This window comes from Drosophila innubila, assembly GCF_004354385.1.
Source record: "Drosophila innubila isolate TH190305 chromosome 2L unlocalized genomic scaffold, UK_Dinn_1.0 4_B_2L, whole genome shotgun sequence".
In the NCBI taxonomy this organism is placed as follows: Eukaryota; Metazoa; Arthropoda; class Insecta; order Diptera; family Drosophilidae; genus Drosophila; species Drosophila innubila.
In genome coordinates, this window is record NW_022995372.1 from 12503363 (window position 1) to 12523656 (window position 20294).

The 20294-nt window shown below is 34.7% G+C and overlaps 1 long non-coding RNA gene across 1 annotated transcript; it reads left to right on the forward strand.

Annotated features, from left to right (window-relative positions):
- The first annotated feature begins 4027 nt into the window (after positions 1-4027).
- Positions 4028-4718, forward strand: LOC117779487. Its single transcript, XR_004617014.1, has 2 exons — positions 4028-4442; positions 4561-4718. It is a non-coding gene; the product is annotated as an uncharacterized LOC117779487 (long non-coding RNA).
- The last annotated feature ends 15576 nt before the right edge of the window (positions 4719-20294 follow it).

Below are 20294 nucleotides of genomic sequence, written 5' to 3' on the forward strand. Positions count from 1 at the left end.
CGAAATGAGCAACTCGAAGAGAGAGAAAGAGATAGCTAGAGAGACCCCACTGAAATAGGGAAATGGAGCCCTTTATGATGGCAACACTGAGGAGGAAGGGGTGTGAAGGCGTTTGCTTTCAACGTGTGATATATTTTATTTTTATTGATTATTCGCTATTCGTTGCCGCCTCCTTCAACATGTACAAATTTCCCATAATAATTTTAGTTTTAGTTGCAAAAACTGCAGCACATTGTTGTTGTTGTTGTTAGCACTTGGCTAAGCTATAACATGCTATGGACACTTTAATCATGCTCATATTTTATGCATGTGTGGGTGGAGCTCTAGCCAAGTACTGCAAAGCATGAAAAACAGAGAGAAAGTGTATCCTATGAAACATAAACATATGTATATTACGTCAGTGGAGGGAGTAGAGGCACAATGAAGTGGATTTAATATACATATATAAATATCGAGTATCAGAATCTAGAGGACATACTATTAAGAAAAAACTAAATTTAAAATAAATAAAAATCTAGTAATGACCAACATATTATTATTTTTTTAAAACAGTATTAATAATATATATATAAAATTTTAAAAACCTTATGTTCTTTTTAAATTAGGAAAAAATGTATAGTTTTTTATGAAAAGAGTATCTTAGTTGTCTCTGATAGAATGAAATGCTTTGTTTCACATAATCACAGCCGCAAAGAGTAACAGCAGCAGCAACAACAATAATAACTAAGAAAATAAGAAACACATTGTTTTTGCCGCAATTTTCATAATAAACCAAAACCAGGCGACACGTACAACAATAACAACAAACACCTTGACCCAATTGCGCGTTGCCAACGCAGCAAATTTAGCACCAACTACACACTCCTCTTCACCCCACTTTCGCCCTTCACCCCCTTTGCACCCACACAAAAAGTAGAACCTTTCCGTACCTCATTTATATTTTGGTTACCCTTATTTTTAATTTGTCTAAACATTTTTTACATTCCTTAGCAACAGCAACAGAAACAACAAGTAGAACAAGAACAACATGTTCCCAGACAAAAAGGCTTTGTTTGTATTTTCACCACTCTTTTTTTCTGTGTGCCTTCTGCATAAGCAACAACAACAACAAAAACAAAACAGTCCCTTGTCCCAAAAAAAAAAAAAAAAAATTAAAAAAAAAATAAAAATGCATACGCAAATTTATACACAAAATACACACCCAACAACACAGAGCAGATACTCAGTAATAGGCATGAAGATACATAGATACATCTCCATCCCCATCTATCTGTCTCTATCTCTTGCTTTCTGTGTAGTATATGGAAATTTGTTGTTAAAAGCATATATTTTATGCACTGTCGTTTTGGTTATGCCATATGCAAAAACTTTTGCTTAACAAAAATGCATGCGGTGAAATTTTGTTTTGTTTTTTTGAGTCTCGTTAGGCGTCTGTTCAAAGAAGATATATGTATTTGGTTAACTAGTTTACTAGTTGGGTAGAAAATGCGCTGAAAGAATGGAATAGATTCAAAGCAGATGCAAGATTTTTTGAATGAATGGATAAAGTTCAGATTAATCTTTGTGAACTACAACTCAAGAATCAAATTTGACGAACAATTATTTTCATTCCACTGGAGAACAAATACTCAAATGGCTTACAGATTAGCTAGAATTAAATTTGAATGTTACAGATACGATTTTAATTGAGAGCATGCGGTAAAAAATTAAATCTTACTATCAGAAAAAAAACAAGGGTTATTAAAGCATATTAAAAAAAAAGATTTTGATCAACATCAGGGAATAACACCGTAACCGGCATCGGAACAGTTAATCAAAACTAACCGTTTCATTTTTAGTACAGAAACTGAAACCGGAACCGAAATTAATTCTCCGAAACGCTTGTACCGGTACAATTGTGGTAAAATTTTCATTTTAATCATGATTTCATTCTGTAATCAATTTTTGTTCACTTAGAAAATGTAATTATTTTCGACCATGATTCGATTTCGATGGTAAGGGCCCCCCTTTGATATATTGAAAATTGAAAATCAACTCCTTATATCGTAATTAGTATAAAACAACACTTTAAACTTGATTCTGAGACCTTTCATTATTTTGTAAAATATCATGTCAAAATTAAGTAATATTTTGACTTGTAAAATGGCTAAATCCGCAGTCTGACCAACTTCAAACTGTCATAACTTGATCAAAACTAAACCGATTTTCAATTAGAAAGTCATTTTTGTCTTGATTTGGCCTCATAATTCATTCTGCATTTAAATATTTGCATTTAAAAAATTTAATTTTTTTTCGACCATCAAAGCCATGGTTCCACGTTAATGGTAAGGGTCCCCCCTTTGAAATTACAAATATTCAAAATTTTAAATCTCAAGTTTTTAACTTAAATCAACTCCTTATATCGTAATTAGTATAAAACGAAACTTTAAACTTGATTCTTAGACCTTTCATTTTCTTGTAAAAAATCAAGTCAAAATTAAGAAATATTTTGACTTGTAAAGTTGCTAGGTCAGAGGTGTGACCAACTTCGAACTATCATAACATTGGCAAAACTTTACCGATTTTTAAGCGGAATGTCATTTTGATCATGGTTTGGCATCTTAATTTATTCGGCATTCAAAATGTATAAAATTCGTTCAAAAAATTGCATTTATCTGGATCTAGACTTTTACTTTGATGTCATAATTATTATAAAACAACACCTTATCATTTTAAAATTTTCCTAAATTGATTTGGTGTACCGTTAGTAGACAGTACTGATCCCGAAACCGAAAAAAGAAAACTGAAATAGAATCTTTTACCGAACGTACTGGAACCGTTACCTTTGTTGGTTTCAGTTTGATTCTTTGATCACAATAAATTATTGCAGCTTTTATGAATTCAAATTCTTTCATTATTGCATTTTTAACTTAATTTTACGTTCTTAAATAAATACATTTATTTTTTTAAACACTTGTATGTATTCAATTGCTAATTCCTTCTCAAATCTCTTAATTACTTTGCATATAATTTCTCATAAGCATTTTTCTAAGAGCATGCAAGTTTTAGCACATTAGAGTTGGTATAATTTTGAGGATTTTAGCTATTTATTTTGGGGCTTGTTTCTGTAGAGCTGAAGCTCTAACTAGATTTGCTCAGCTGCATTTTATGGGAATTCCTGTTTGTGGTGCTTCCCTGTCTGCTTGGCATATTTTACGCATATTTTGCTCTTGCCATGTAAGCCCCAACAAAGAGAGAAAACTCTGCGTAAGTTTTTAATTAAAGCGAAAGTGTCGAAAAGGCACGCTGAAAAGACACGACAGACAGGACAACGAGGAACGCAAGGCGAGACGAGGACATTGCTGTCCTCGAGGCTCTGTCGAACATTCAGCTTTTTGGCAAAGTGTTGCAATTTAAGTTTCAATTTTTTCATGTTTTTTTTATGCTGATCGATAACTTGGCAATTTTCGGTTGAACGTTCTTTTGGTCTTCTTCATCGCCTGCTAACTAGAAAACTTTGTAAAGTTTCTTTGTGGAAAAATACCAGGAGAAAATAAAACTAGAACAGCAATGGCAAAATTTTTGACATTAATCAAGTTATCAATATGTTCAATTTATGTAGTCATCGAATCTACAAGAAAAAAATCCTGGGTGTATATTTGTGATTGAGTTGGGCAAACGGAACTGAGATTATTACTTAGATTAAGGAAAGAGAAGAGCTCAAAAAAAGGGAAAATAAAACGTGATTTCAGATTTAAGATTGATAAAAATTTTTAGTACTAAGAAACTTAATTATTCATGTTGTAAAATGCAGCTTAATATAGAAAATAGAAAAAATATTTTATATAAAATTTTTTAATTTTATCAAGATGATATATATATTTAAAATTCTAAAAACGACAACTCATTAATTATTCTATTAGATCTATCAATATTTTACTCTGCATGTAAAAAATTAAGCAATTTAAGATCTTTCATCTTTTGACATTTACACATTAATCTCTTTAGTTTTTATGCGTATAAACTAGAATATAATAATCAAGTAGCTTTTGCATTATATGTTGGACTTATGTCTGTCTGTCTTTCAACTCCTTCCCCCTCTGCTTAAAGTTAATCTCTAACCAAAATGGAACTAAACAATTTGTACAAATTTCTGCCCACGCGACAAAAGTTGCGTCTAAACCAGATTCCCAGACTCTAAAAACATTCTACCAACAAATTCGTTGGCCAAATTAAAAACTTGTCATTTCGATTAGCTTATATAGAAGTATGTTTTTTCAACATTGAGAACTGGTTTTACTTAACATTAGTGAGAACTTTGGGCGGTTCCAGAAATTGCCGCTAGCTCTTAAATCACACGCAACAAAAGGAAACAGATGAAGTGAAGGAATACTTAAGAAGGCCCTTAAAGGCAAAAGGGACGGCGACGACAGTTGCCAAAAGGATGTGAGTGTGGAGCAAAGGTACAGACAGAGGATAAAACAAAAGGCTACAGAAATGAAAAGAAATGAAACAAGAAAAAATGCAGGAGATGAAAAAAGGGCAATTAATAATAATTAATGTTTTTATCTTTTTGTTCAGCGTGCGCGTCTGTTGTATATTTTCTTTCATATTATTTTATGAGCGCGGCAACAGGAAACTGACCAACATCAAAACCCGAAACTGAATACCGAGCCAAACTCATCTGCAGGCTTCAAGCTCTTTTTCGTTTTCAATACCCTGTATCCATAAATATAAAACAAAATGGGTAAAGCCGGATGAAATAAAGTTGTGTTGCATTTGGAAAGATATGAATACATTATAATCTTTGTGAACGATCTGAGATGTTTTATATAAATTAATTATATGGAAAAAAATTGCAGATAAACCTTTTCTGCCAAAAAAATTCTTAAATTTGTATAGGGTGTCTTATCGTTTCATTCTCTTCTTTGGCGCACTCATAATTGTTATTTTTCTGCCATTGTCGTCGCTCTGTATTTTATTACATTTTTCAGACTGCGTTGGGTTGACTTAATTGATAATTGGTATATTTTTCGTTCCATTTTGTTGCCAGCAATATATTTAAATATTTCAACATAATTTCATTTATTTTGTTGCAGTTGTGACTTTAAGCAAAAGCAATAAAATCATACAAAAGAAGCAGCAGCCAAAATAATTGTTGAAAAGAATCTGCAAACGCACAAAGATACAAATAACTGAATACCAACAAAGGGCAATAAAAAACCGCAGCAACAGCAAAAAAAAAAAAACCAAAAACCAAAATAAAGAAAGAAACAAAAATTGTTTTTGGTGTTTCGTGTTTTATTTCTTTTATTTTTTTTAAACCATTTTGTGGAAAGTGTTGTGAAGAGGCGTTCTAGCGTTTAAAAAAAATGTTTGTGGCCGTCTGCAATCGACAGTCGCAGTCCAAAAATGTATCTTAAAGTTGTACAGTTGTTGTTGGAGTTGTTGTTTTTGTAAGCTGCGCCTTCAACAGCACGCGCAGCCAGAATGTATCTACAAAGTAGTGTGTGTGTATCTTTGTATCTCTCACGTATGTGTGCTGAGCTACAGTTTCTTGTTGTGCTGCTGCTGCTGCCGTTGTTATTGTTATTGCCTTTGTACAACATTTAAATGTTTAGCTGCCGTTTTGGTTTCATTTCAAGTTTGTGCTTCTTTTGGCTTTTTTGCTTTCTGGCTTTTTTTTTTGCTTTTCTTTTTCTCGTTTCGTAGGCGTCAGTTTTATTTCAGCGAATTAAGCTAATTTAAAAGCGATTCGAAATTAACTTTAATGTGCGGCCCTGCAGATGTATTGAGGATGAGGCGTTCTATTGACGGTTCTAAACTCTTGAAACACTTTTGCCTAGACTTGACTCAGCCACGAAAGTCGTGGGTGTAGCTTGGTGTATTTTTAAGTGGCTTCCGTTAGTTGGAGCCTTTGCAAAGAAGGAACGTTCATGTATCTATTGAAATTGTTGTGGGTTAACTTTACTGTCTTCTGCTTGTTATTGCTGTATTTGTTGTTGTTGGGCTCTGACCCAATTGAAGCCATCGTCATCGTCGTTGTAATAATGAAAGAATACTAGAAGAAAAGGCAACACGACTACGGAAGACTCTGTACTTACTTTATTAAATAATAAGATAATATTAGATAACAGTAATGAAGTTAATAAAATTAAGACTTTATAAAATGTTCTGTGTGAGTAAGAAAAACTGAAATTCATTTTCTTTTTAAACGTTTTTATTATAAGAGTTGAAAGTTAAAGTTTTTTATTAATAAATAATATTTTGTAAATTTTGTAGGTGTAATTTTTTTTTTTCATATATAAGATTCTTATTGATGCTGAGCCATTTTCTGCATGTAATGCATACTTCCCTTTTAACAAACTTACTCTATATTGACCCTTGTTAATTGCTAAGTACAGGGACTTAAAAATCGAGAAGTGCAGAAAAAGAAGTGCAGTACCCGTAAACTGCACATATAGAAAGATGGTTCGATCCAATAAGCACACACACACATTTGTAGTATGTATCTAAATTGTAGGTAGCACAAGCATGTATCTTAATGAAGGCAATTTGCTTGTCGAGTTTAGGCAAGTTAGTTTACCGAAAATTGGCATATGGCCAGTAGCAACAAAAGCGCCACACACATATAAGCACGTTGAAATACTCACATGGCAAATACACATGTCGATATACACACACACATGTATATACACATATTTACATCGATTGCCAGTAACAGGAGCAGTAGCCAGGACATGACCAGAGAGCGTGCTGCACTCTAGGGGGCAATGTTGGATGTGAAATTCGTCGACGTCTTCGTCGAACCCAGTGAACCATCTACTTGCCCCTGCCTCTCTTGCCCCTTAAGCTTCTCCAATCTGACCCTGTGTTACACAGTGAAAAAAGAGTTATGCAAGAGTTTGTGCAACATTGCTGCAGATATGTACATTTTCGGCATTATGATATGTAGAAAAGTGTATATGTCTATTAGTTAGCAGTTGGCTAGAATTTGCAATAAAAGAGAAGTAAACGATGGATTAAAAATGATTTAGATGCTAAGAAAGAGCCAGAAAGAAAATTGAAGATACATTTTTCGTATAGAATGAAAGCACAATTAAGGATCCTTGAACATACATAGGAAAATGAGAAAAATAGAATCAGTTTAATTTTAGAAAATGTAAAATGATATAAATGTTTCAGTCATATATCCAAAATTGATGTTCTTGTTCAAATATTTTAAATTATATTTAAAAATAATATATTATTTTCCTTTAATTTATTTTAACATTTCTAAACCAAAAAAAAAAATAATTTCATATCAATCAGTTAATTATTTTAAGTATAATAAACACTTTTTTAATAAATTAATATTTAATCTAAAGATTATCATTTGCAATTACTAGATTATATTCTAAGCGCATAAGATATATTAAGCACTGTGTTACATCTGCGCTTTATCTCTTTATCGCTGCATAGAGTAAGGGAGAAGTTGGAAGTATGGGTGAGAAAAGATAGACTTTGGCCACCCTCAAATGCCAAAACGATTTTTGCTTAAATTGCAAAATTTAATAATCTAATAAGGCAAATTTTAACAAACTATTTAATGGCAAAAATGTTTAGTTACCAACAGCAAGACGAAGCGCAAGCAAAAGCCGCAACCGTATCTAAAAATAGCCAAAGGCAAAAACGTTTAGCTCAGACTGTGTCTTAGAAGAGGAGGGGGGGCAAAGACGGTGGATGAGGTAAACTGGACGAGGGGAGGCTAGTGAGTTAAGTTTGTGGGTACAGTAAGTGGAGGGCAACTGAAGCAAGTGAAGTGTAGTCAAGTCGAGAAGTAGCAGCAACAGCAGCCGCGTTTAATGTCTGTGAAATTGAAAAATTTACTCTTTAATATGCGAACGGGAACGGGTTGCTTCAACAGAGACTCTTGAAGTCAAAGCCAAGTCGAAGCATTGGCTGCCGGAAAGACTTTGACGTTGTTGGACATGCTGGCAGTCCAAGAGTCGGACAGTCGAACAGTCAAACAGTCGAAAACTGTTCACTCCACTGGCAAATGATGTGGAAGCTGCTGCTGCTGATGTTGCTGATGTTGTTGCTGCCCCAAGTGCAGTTAGAGCAATTTCACAACTCACTAACAATCATTAATGCGTCGACGTCAAACGGCACTTGCCTCAGAAGTTTGGCGCGTTCAAGGAAGTCCACAGGCCAAGCAGCCAGCTAATAAGCAGCTCCAGCTTCAGCTTTCAAGTGGCAAGTGGCAAGTGAGTAGGCCTGTAAATGCTGCAAGCTTAAATCATAAACTGCCGGCTTGATGGCTGCTTTATGAAATGGAAAATGCGCCACAAATGAAAAACAAAACAAAATCAAATTTGCTTGTGGCGGAGATGGGGGTGAAGAGAGGCAAATGTGTTGAGTTGGTTCAAATGAGAAACACGCATTCGCCCCTCTGGATACATTTCTAAAGCCATTCGTATCGTTAGCTAAATCGACATTTAAATAGAGAAAAGGAAATTAAAAAAACGTCAAGAACAAATATAAAACAACTTGACAACTTAAGTTTAGCATTAAAGACAAGTTCACTTTTATTTTTATATAATAAATATTAACAAATTAACTTAATCCAATCTGCATGCTTAACTACTTATGACAAAAGCACATTAACAAGATTTTAAAGCAGAATCAATTGCATAAAATATTCAAAAAAATGTTTTTACTATTTGTGTTACTAGTAACACTATAATATAATTACTGCTATGGTTTAACTACTAATATGAAAAGACACCACTTTTAAATTAGTTATAATCAGAAAAAAGTGCACTTTAAATTAAAAAAATATATATATAGTAACTAATTTTTTTTATTTTTAAACTATTACCATGTATAAAAAACAAATTGGAAACATATTAATTTTAAAGCTAAACTGACATTTCAATTTCAGAAGTATTTTACAAATGTTATATTTATATACAGATGATTTTAATTCAGATGTAAGAACTTTAAAAGCACTACGCCAAAAAAATAATTATTACTTATTATTTATTTTTACTTATTATTTATTTATTATTACTTACTTATTATTTGTATAAGCAAGTGGATACTATTGTTCTAAGAAGCTGTTGTAGCCATTACATAATATAACTATTACAATTATAAGCGAATGGCATTTAGTATCATATCCTTTATATATAGAAACCAATTATAAAGCACATTAAAAAGCTTTAATCGCAATTACTTGGATGATTAAATCCAAATGGCTCTTATTACCATTTATGAGTGGGATGTAATACATATAAATAAAATTTTAGTTAGAACCTAATCCGTACTACAGTAGCTCATATGAAGCGTTATTTGCCATATAAAAATACTCTTACAACAGATCAGATACATGAACATGTAAATGTATGTACGTAGGCTCTGTTTAACGATGTTTAAAAGTCTAGAATGGGTTTTGGCTTTGACTAGAAAATCACTGTCGTACTCAAAAGTAAAAAGATAGAAAGCTCCCTTTATGTATTTGTAAGTATGCATATATGACTGCGTTGTTAACTTTTATTGGCGAGCTTTAAAGCAAATTTGTCTTGGCCAATGACTTTGCCATTGGTGTTGTTGTTGTTCTTGTTGTTGCCTTGGCCTCATCATATTCCATTGTTGCCACAGCTTTTGTTGCTGCTGCGGCTGCTGATGCTGCAGTAAGGCTAAAGATTTATGACGCCGCGTACACGGCGCATTCAAAAATTGTTAAAAACAATTAGAATATTTTAGCAACGAACCGACGGCGACTATAAAAGTTATGCGATGCGGGTTACGGCAAGCCAACACTGTATATATATATATATATTTATATATGTGTGTGTATATGTGTGGAGATGGGGCGGTATGGGATGAAGTTGGTTACGGTACGGGTCTCAGACAGCTGTAAAAATTATGCGCCAAATGACTTTGACAGCAGTCGTTGGTCGGCAAAGTTGCTGTCTGATGTTAGCTGTGTTCCAGAGCGTTTTGTCTTCAGCCTTTTCGCTTGCCTCTTTTTATGGTCATAACTAAGTACTTATACGACTTATAATTTGGAATCTTTACGAGCTACGAGTTCGTGTCGTGTATACTGCCAAAACCTTGTTAGACACTCTCTTAGTATTCGTCTAATATCAATATTTCTCTATACAATGCTTAAATATTATATTTTGAATTAATACGCGGACCAAGCATACAATAGACAAAATGTAGACCTGAAATTCCTATTGAAAATAAAGCCTTTCATTCTGGAATCCATATATTCACTAGTACTTAAAAAAATATTATTTTAAAGCCAAATTATATGCTTATTTAGTTAAGATTCCATCTGCAAACCAAATGCTTTTGCTCTTCTATTATCCTTTTAATTATTTTTAAAGAATATTTAAGGGGAATATTTTTTTAAATTATTTACGTAAAAACTACAAAATTGTATAACCAATTAAATACACTTAGTTCAATTTATTAAGTTATAAATATCAAACTAAAGTTTCATCTGCAAGCCGAAAGCTTTACATAAAAATTATTTGAAGCTTAGTTATTCTTCCATTATCTTGCCGAAATGAGCTGCAGTTACGCGAAAGTTGACTTTAAAATATTCACAAAAGTTTTCACGCCTGTGCGGCTCTTGAAAAACTCTTTAAAGGTCTGATTTATGCTAAATTATTATTAACATTCACATTCCAGCAGTTAAAGAGCATAGATTTAGCTTAGTTGATAGTCCGTAAATAGCTGAGAGACTTTCGCCAGATCGTAAAATATCTTAGCCTGGCCATATACTAAGCTCTAAGTTGGCATAGCTGGTTGGCTACTACATCACATCATATTCATCGCTGATGTTTGCAATTGTGCGCAACTTCGTTTAAGTCCCATAACTTAGCACTTATCAACGCTTCAGATACTAGCCAAACAACTTGTAGATACTTATCCATGGCTTAAGCACATCTGCTGCTACCTTAGACATACATACTCTTACTTCAACCATCTACATCACATCGAAGTGCGAGTAGATTCTTTCTTTCATTCGGTTCATTGGCCATAGCTGAAGCACATGCAACAAATGCCTTGCCAACAGCAGACAACGTCGATTTTAGTTCATGCCTCTGCTACTTTATATCATTTTAATAATGTAGCTACGAGGTATATGTGCGAGAGTATGTGTATCTTCTGTAGATGCTCAACAACAACAACAGCCTTGAGAAGCTCAAATAGTTTGCACTCAATTTCAATATTTTACACACCACCAAAAAATCAAAAAAAAAAGAGAAAAAATGCAAAAAAAAAAAATATAATAAAAGAAATATAAAAAATATTCGTGCAGCTGTAAGACTTGGGCAAAACTTGGACTTTGTTGACTTGGAATGAACACACACACAGTACACATGTATATATATCTCATAGATACATATGTTTTATATATTGCTTATTATGTATTACCGCATGTTTGTGTCTGTTATTTCATTTTATTTTTTTCGCCCCTCCGGGACACTCTTGGACACACAAAGTTGAAGTTGCCGCAGCCTTCGAGAGTTAGCTCGAACTCGCATGGTAACTAATATGAATAACTAATAAATCACATTCGGACGGTGATTTATGTGACAGGTGCGTATTGCGATTTGAAATTGGCAACAGTTTCAGTTTCGACTTCTATTTAGAGTCCACAAATTGGACATCTACTTATGACGCTTCTTGTTGTGTCCCCAGATTAACCGTTTCTCGATTTGCCATGCTAATTTTTTACCCATGGTAATTTTCTTTAAAACTTGTCAAATTAGTTAAGGCAAGGTGTATTTTTTGTTGGTTTGCTTGATCTTTGACTCTCCAAAATTATTATGAGGTTTATAGTTGTTACTTAGATCATTTTTGACTGTCCCTTTAAATAGTTTATTTGTAAACGAAATGTAAGTCAATAGATTAATTAGTTCCTTGTAAGATTTAATGAACTTAATTGTAATTTAGTAAATATTTGTTGATCTAAATAAGAACATACTTTTTCACAGAATTCAGGAGACTTTTCATAATGATTAAAAAAATATTTATGCAAAAAAGTTGACATAATATAATTTTACTTAGCCTTATAAATTAGAAATTCAGGTTAAAGTTGACAAAAATGTTAAGAAAAGAAAGCTTATCTTTTAAAGTGAAATTCATGCTCTATAAATCAAGAAGAATGTCAGATAGATCAAAAATGTACAGCTTCATAATTATAAAGTTAAGATTTATATTACTAATTTCGAGATACTTTTGAATACGGGTCAAGTATGCAACTATCTAGGATCTTTCTATCTTTCTTTCGGTGTTCCTTTTGTTGGGTTAATTTAGCTTGAGAGTTGTGAAATTACTATTGGAGCAGCACGTGATGAACGACTCGCCCTTGGTTTAACCCCAAAAAACGAAACTAATGCGCTCAATTACACAATTCCTTGGAAACTTTGTTAATTTGTTGACTACAACAATGGACAGCTCAGTGGCTCTTGTGGCTCTCTGACAGTCTGTTGACCACACGGCAACACCCCCGCAGTGTTATTAGCCTGCATGAAACAAACACACATACACATACACAGAGGGAAGAGATATCTATTTGAAATGTTGGCATTATCTGCCATCTCTCTGTAGCTATGAAGCAGAGAAGCAGACAGTCCTCATTATGTAACCTCTCATAATTCTTTCATTAATGAAATTCCCACACGACGAAGACGACGACGATGTTTCCACACATTATGTAAATCTTTACACAGCACGCAGTCCACCCATTTTCCATTTTGTTGTTGTTGTTGTTATTATTCCCTTTGCCTCCCTTTGGCTTTTATTTCTCTTCATCCTTGTCAACTAATTTCAGGGTTGCGCTCTGTGCGCTGTCATGTTTTTAAAGCCTGTTTTAATTTTTTACTGCTTCAAACAGAGTGAAGTAAAGAGAACGACAGATATTGAGAGAGAGAGAGAGAGAGAGAGAAAGAGAGGGCGAGGTAGCTGAATAGCGAGAATATACAAAATTCTGGCTTTTACTTTCCTTGCTCTTGGCTCAGCGTGTTTCTTAAATGTTGGCCAAAAACAAAGAATAAAGAAAATAAAAACTACCTGTTTCAAAAACCCACACACACAGTCAGAGCCCCAAAAAACAACTACAACAACAGCAGCAGCAGCAACGAGAGCAACAACAACAACAACAACAACAACGACTTTGTCGTCTTTTTGACTCTTCTGTCGTACCTTTTGGGCCTGGTGTGCCTTTCTGGCTGCTTTTAAATACCCTTTACCTTGGCCATATTAATGCGGCTCCCACTGTTACTTGTGCATTGTTGTTGCTGTTGTTGTCGTTGCAGATGTTGTTGTTGTATCTGCTGCTGTTGCTGTTGTACTTCACATGTAGTTTGGTTGTCATTTGGCAGCGCCCGCTGTTTAGTGTCCAACATGAGGGCCGTTGGTGTCAGGCGTCGACGACGACGACGACGACGATGTTGCCGTTGCTGCTGCCTTTGTTGCTGTTGCATTGGGGATCACAGTCTGCCACACAGGGCATTATAGGGCAAGAGGGGGGTAGCAGAAAGGTAGCCTGATGCTGTATGTATGTTGGCATCTTGGTATTGGTATTTCACTCTGATGTTTGTTGGTAGTCCCAGCGACAGTTGTTGAAATTAAATGCTCACATGTGAGTTTTATTTTCTTGTCTCCAAAAAAAAAAGAATAAAACACAAAAAGAGGAGCTGCAACAACAATTTAAAGGAAAGGTGAATCAGTCGCATTGGAGTCAAAGGGCTTTTGAGGATGCACAGCTCCAAAAGGCTGTCCAAAAAAACAGCACAGTAGCCACAACAGCACCAACAACATCAGTGCAAGAGAAACAAGAATGCTCAAGTTGTCTAGGTTGGTCAAACATATAAAAAGATGGTTTTGTGTTGTGGCATTGCAATAAAGTTGTGTATGTACATGCATTTATTGGTCAAGGGGGCTGTTTGATATGTAAGAATGCCGGTTAAGTCCTAAAAAAAATATGTATATAAAATAAAGGTAAGAAAGGAATTTGATGTGTAAGTAAATTCTTTCGTTTAAAAAAAGTTATAAAATTTAAGAAAATAATGTTGAAAATAAACAAAAAACAAAAAAAAAGTAATTAAACTGATAATTCGGTAAATTCTAAATATATTATTGTTGAGAATTAAAGTATTATTCGTTTAATTACAATAATACTTTATTGCACACTAAAGATCCTTGCCCAATAATATTTTAACATTTGATATATACTGAAATATAAATATTTTTTGTATCATATTTACATTAATAATAATTCCACGCATTTATGTTTATTCGAAATCGGCAATATAGTAAAATGTTTAGTGCTTTCAAATTTCACTTAAAATAATGAAGAATTATGTGTCTTTCGTTAAATGTTTGGCGTTAATATATTTTTTTTAAATATATGTAGCTTATCATTTGTTTTATCGCCAGTGAAGTGTGTAATTGATGATTTCCCTGAACAGCCCTCGCATTTATTATTAAAGTGTCCATCCACGCCTTTGCCTCCTTTTCGACTGCAAATCAAAAACAACTTTTTATGCTGGAAGATGCTTGCACTCAACAACAACGAGAATAATAACAGCAACAACAACAAAAGGAACAACAAGAACAACAACATTCAGTGAGAAGTTGAAGGCACTTCATTTGCCCGCTGGATACACTCGAATCCACTCAACTCGACTTAACTGAACTCTACAGTGTTTGGGGGCTTGGGGTATGTTGCATTTATGGCTGCATTTACTTTTTAATTTCGATTGTTGTTGTCCATGCTGCTGTTGTTGTTGTTGTTTCTGTTTCTTTTGCTGTTGTGTTGCACTCCTTTTTCGATTTTCAAGTGGAGTCAATTTCTTATGTCATGACAAGATACACAACGAATACGAATGTGGATGCGAATAAGTAAAATGTAGCTTAAAAGTCAAAGTCGGTGGTAAAAAGTATCTCAGGCAGTGGAACGAAGACAATCAAAAATGCCAGTCCAACAGACAAGCAGTTTTTGGTACGATTTGGGGATTTTAATACTCCATGCTCGTTCTCTGATTTCAGAATTTTGGGCTTTTGTTTGCTGTTTGTCCAACAGCAGCTACAACAACAGCATCTGTCGCCCGTAGAATTCTTTGCGTGTGCGTATATGTGTGTTTGTGTGCTTAAATATCTTTACTTATTTTTGGACATACTTGATTGAAGTATTTATGAGATTTTAGGCATTTGTGTAATTTCGCTTTGAGCTTTAAGTTTCCCTAAAACAGAAAGCAGAAAATGAGAAAATAAAAACAAAAGAGTTAAATTTAAATGTAGGCAACAACAACAACAACGCACAGCACAGCAGCCAAATCAACGGCAACAACTACAACTACAACACAAGATACAAATAAATATGTATATTTACATATATGTATGGTCCCAGCCATGTTTGTCAGATGAAAAGATATGTCTTTACATGTTTTAATTTTCTTGGAAATTGTTGTTCAACTCTTGAGCCGTTCAAAGTGAGAGAGAAAGACACCAAAGCCCAAATCCAAGTGTCTTGTGTCTGGGAGCCTTGTCTACTCTATGCCTTGTTTTGCTGAGAGGAAAGAGACAACGACAAGGGGATGGGGACAACCTCTTCTTCTTCAGACATATTTTTCATTGCTTCGTGTGCTGTTTTTAAGTGAAATGTTAAACCTTTTGACAGCGGTAGTTTCTTATTTAATTTATTTTATTTGCGGTATTTACTTGTCGGTTGCTTTTCTTTTAGCTTTCCTGACGCTTGACGCTCTTGGAATTCAATTTTCGGCTTTTTTGTTTACTTTGTCTGCGTATTTTAATGTCATACAATTGACATGGTTAGGCCTTTTTCACCCTGTTAGTCCTCTTCATCTATTTGATCCCAGTTCAGTCTAAGTTTTTGTGGTCAGTAATTAATGTTGACAAAATAAGTCTTAAGTTGGTTTACATTTTAAATGGATCTGCATTTGGGTTTCTCAAATTGTTCTTGAATGCGGCGGAAAAACAAAAATGAAAGCAGAGAAAATTGACCATCAAAATGAGTTACATTTGTATGAAAAGTTGAAAATACAGTGGAGAAAATTAACGATTAACGGACTTTATTCAATTTTCTATTGATTGAAGTGCTTTTCTTCACACATTTAAGGTCTTTAAGGTTTCTGATGAAACGAGTTATTCTAGATCCAATGATTTCAACTTTAAAAAATGCTATAAATAGAATTTGCATTCCTGAATTTTCATATAATTTTTCTTTTATTTATAACATTTTTTTTGGTAACTCATATGCTTATTTCTAATTTCGGAGGTTATAAAATAATTTTATTGGCATTATGCAATTTCTTTTAATAGTATTTCGACTTTTCTAGTTTAATTTCGTAGAATTTTATTTGTTGCTCCGTTATAAATAATTATCCTCATTATTCCAAAGAATTAATGTGCTGCATACTTATTTGACTCATATATTATAGTCTACAATTCTAAAGAAATTATCTTTATTAGATTTGACTCTGATGGCAACTTTAACCTATCAAATCATTAAAGATGCTCTATTCTCTTCCTCTTTTCGAGCTTCTCTCACACTGTCTGCGTGACCATTTATCTTGTCTCAAGTTTTTCAACTATTTAAACTTTAGATTACGACAATTTCTCCATTTCTTTTACTCGTAACTCAAAACGCTGGGGATCTACCATTTGCAATAAGAGGACAACAATAACGACAGTACTAAACAGACAGTCATCTAGAAAATTACAAATACTTTTGCCATTGCGCACATAGCACTAGTTCTTGCTGATGTTAGTGTTCGGGTTGTTCTTGCTGTTGTTATTTTTGGGGTACCATAGAATTCCAATCAATGCCGCTGCTTCTGCAGAAGTTTCTGTGGAGCGTCATTTCTCAAGCTCAAAACGACGAAACGGGCGCAACTTTGGATTATTAATTACATCAGCAGCAGCAGCAACATGAGGCAAAAAAGATTGTTGAGATTTATATGTGGCCCAAGTGAATCGAAATCGAATCCCGTGAAAACTTCCCCTTCACACCCAAAAAATTAAAAAGAGAAAAAAGAGCGAAAGCAGCGTTATCTTCACCGAAGGTTTGATACCCTTGCGAGTCGTATTTAATTTTCGACTGATCGTTACTATATGAGAAAGTCACCAATATTAATTTAGTCGAGATATCGATTAAACTCCTCGTTCTGATTAAAAATATTCGTATATGCTTCATAGAGTCTGCTCCTATTTTACTACTACTACTACTACAATTCTACTACTACTTTAATGCATTAAAAATTTAGTGAGAAAATTATAATACCCTCTGCAAGTGTATAAGAAGCAGATGAAGAAGTGGTACGAATATTCTCCTAACATGTACTCTATCTCTGTCTCCACCTTCAGTGTGTGTGTTTGACAATTTTGACTTTTATAAATATTTTGACTTGTTTTTTGTGCTATGCTGCTCTGGTGGTGCTGTTGGGGCTGGTGGTGGTGGTGGTGCTGCTGCCGTCGGCATATCTGTGACAAAACATCATTCAACGTGTGCAATGATTGATGATGCAACTCAAAGGCAACTTGTACTCAATTTTCAGTATAAAGCCGCTACCCGCTGCGCCGCCTCTGTTGCGCCTCCACTGACTCCACACACATAACTTTGCCCGAGCCCCATGACAAAATGTCACAAATATTCTACAAGCAATTTGTTTAAATATCGCATAAAAACCCGACTGTGCTTCAAACCCGAAACGGACCATGGGGCGCAAAGTCAGTGGATTGCGTGCCTGCCTCAAAAAAAAAAAAACAGAAAATACACTGTAGAGATGATGGGGAAGATGGGCAAAAGAAGTGGAGTCATTCGAGTACCAGGTGCCGGTTGGGAAAGAGAGAGTGAGAGCGAGAGGGACAGAGGAAAGTGAAGCTGCCACAAAAGGCGCGCGCAACCGTGCGGCAATTAATATGTGAGCAAGCTGCAACATTGGCCATTACCATGTGCCTTCAACTTGAACACAAAATAGTTAACTAAAAGGCGGCCGAGTTGCCCGAGTTGTAGTTGAAGTTGTAGAAGACGTAGATCCAAAGCTCGAGTCAGTGCAGAGGCTGTTACCAACGGCAACAGCAACAGGAACGGCAACGGCAACAGCTACATGATGTGCAATTACAAGGCGCACTGCAACAGGCAACATAAGTGCAATCGCTGCCTGCCCCGCCTGCATAACTGGCAACACAGAATCACCGTGCAAGAAGGGGCAAGCAAAAAACAACAACAACAAAATGAAGGAAGAGATGAAGAAGAATGAAAATATTGCATCTTCTCAAGCATTTAATCTTCTTTGCGCCTTTTTTAACCTTTTATTATTATGCCTTCAACGTGCAAACGTTTTGCTACGCTTTTGCCAGTCCTCTCAGTCCTCCCAGTCCTCCCAGATTCCCAGTTCTCGGCTCCAAACTTAACCCAACCCAACCCAAAGTCAACTCCAAAACCTTCCCGTTTCGCTCATTCATGCGTCTCGCCTGTGATGCCTTCCGTTTCGGTCGCATTTACTCACACGCCATGTCCCCAACTCTCGGATGTGTCCCTCCAGATGAATTGAAGCTTCTGGCTTTGTTGCCTCCAAAAGCTTTTGTTGCTAATAATTTCTTTTCTCTTTTGGCTTGACTCCTCGCCTGCTGCAATTAGAATGCGTGTTAAGTGCAGATACATAACCATATACAAAGAGATACATTCATGGAAAAACTTTGGGCTAGACAGGAATGCACTGCACCCTGTACTTATAAAAATATATATTTGCTTATATTCAAATGATGGTCCATAAATTTCACAACAATCACAAATTTAATTATTTTTTTTTCTGTTCCTACTAACCCTTCATACAACCCTTACCAAAAGCATAATACAATATGACATTGTCTCGGTTTTCAACAGGGTTCCGGTTATTTGGATTCTTAAGCCGTTGATTGGAATGTTTTTCTGTATTCACTCTCTTTATCTTTGCCCCTTCTCTGAATATTCTACCCTATAAAGCCGATTTCACGCTCTTATGTAGGTGGTTGAAAACTGTAGGCAGAGCTACGATTTACGATAGAGGGTTCTATTAACAAAGGGTCTTGTATGGGTTTAACAAATAGCTAGAACGTGAGGATTTTCAATTAGAAAGGTCGCTTGTTTTTTTTTTTTTTTTTTTTGTTTAACAGGACCGATTGAATGCATTGAAAAGCTCGCGGTTTATAGCGTCAATTTGCCTAATAGAAATTTGCATTAATCCTTGGTCGAAATCGTAAAGCTATAATTGTGCAGCTATGCAGAAGTAATTGGGAATCTAAAAATAACAATGTTTCCCTTTGATTGCAGAGGGGAAGTTAAAATGATAAAATTGGCATTTCTAGCTGGGATAAAATGGGGGAAAATCCATTCAACCATCTTAGTGATATTGCACAGAAAAATAAATAAGCTTTTATGCATTTTCATAGGAATAAAAAAATATCAATTTAGAAAATAATAAATCTTATCTATAAAATATAGGAAATACAAATAAAGCTCAAGTACAATTGAAAGTATGCTAAATAACAAATTCAATTCCATATTTTGGAAATGGATTAATAGACACCCCACATATGAAAATTATGAGCTTTATCTTCAATAAATATTCTTAAACTAAAACAAAACGTATTTCTTAAAAATTTGAATAGAACCTTTAAAAGAATTAATAGGACATTTTAAGCTATTTGTTCACTTACTCATTGAAAATATATCTAGAACCTTTAAATCTTGCTAATCATATGCAACTTTTCTAAAACAACTTCACAAACTTAAGATGACTTACTGCCGCAACTACACACACACACTCACACATACTAAAATGCCCAAGCAAAGTATCTGACACTCGTTGTGGAACTGTATCTTATAAATACGATTACCTGGCTCACACTTTTAAGTGCAGGCCGCAATGCAGCGCACATGGCCAAGTCGTTGCGAACAGAATGAACGAACGTTATAATTTCACGAAATATTTTCATGAAAAAAGCATCTACTGAAAAATGCATTAAGTGCAGCAGCAGCATCAGCAACAACAACAACAACAACAACAACAATAAGGAAGCTGTGCCTGTATCTGTGTCTATGTCGGTGTTGCAGGCAACAAAGATTGGGCTTGCAACACGGCCCGACGTATGCTTAAAAAACAAAACTGGCTTCAGCTTTATGGCAGTGGCAAACAAACAAACAAACACAAACACAAACATACACAGAGAGACATAAACATAAGAGAGCGCCAAGCGCAGACAAACAAAGTTTTCTTTGTAGCTTTTGGTGGCAGATTCTTGTTGCA